General features: G+C 60.0%; 1 protein-coding gene across 1 annotated transcript in view; it reads right to left on the reverse strand.

Annotated features, from left to right (window-relative positions):
- The window catches only part of KIF21B (kinesin family member 21B), a 74,244-nt gene that overhangs the window by 72,723 nt on the left and 1,044 nt on the right, over positions 1-477 (reverse strand). The window lies entirely within an intron of this gene.

Below are 477 nucleotides of genomic sequence, written 5' to 3' on the forward strand. Positions count from 1 at the left end.
CAGATTCATGAACATAAAACGTAAAAACTGAACTGGTTATGTAACAACTGTTTCAACGTGTTTTCATTGTGTTTATGTTCCCCGTGTTTTTTTAACTGCCCCTCCAGCCTGCGGCTCCATCCAGCTCATCTTTCGGCGAGTCCCTGGCCCCGGCTTTGCCCTCCCAAGGTGACCTTTGCGGCCACAGGCTCACACTCTGCTCCTTGTGGTCTCGGGGGGCAGAGGGCCCGTGTGGGAGGCCCCAGGTGCCCCGGGGACAGGAGGGGACAAAGGGGCCACTCAACTGGGCACCTGGGGAGGGGCTGGGGGGGGGCAAGGTGGGCGGGGAAGGGGGGCAAAGCTGCCTTTCTATGAAGCATAAAGGACAAGGGTGCCCTGGGCCTTTAAACGCAGGTGATGGTGGAGAAGCCTGTCCGTCTGCCTCCCCTCCCCCTGAGCCCAGGCCCCTTCTCTCCGCCTCCGATGCCCAACATTGGG

This window comes from Myotis davidii, unplaced genomic scaffold (genome assembly GCF_000327345.1).
Source record: "Myotis davidii unplaced genomic scaffold, ASM32734v1 scaffold685, whole genome shotgun sequence".
In the NCBI taxonomy this organism is placed as follows: Eukaryota; Metazoa; Chordata; class Mammalia; order Chiroptera; family Vespertilionidae; genus Myotis; species Myotis davidii.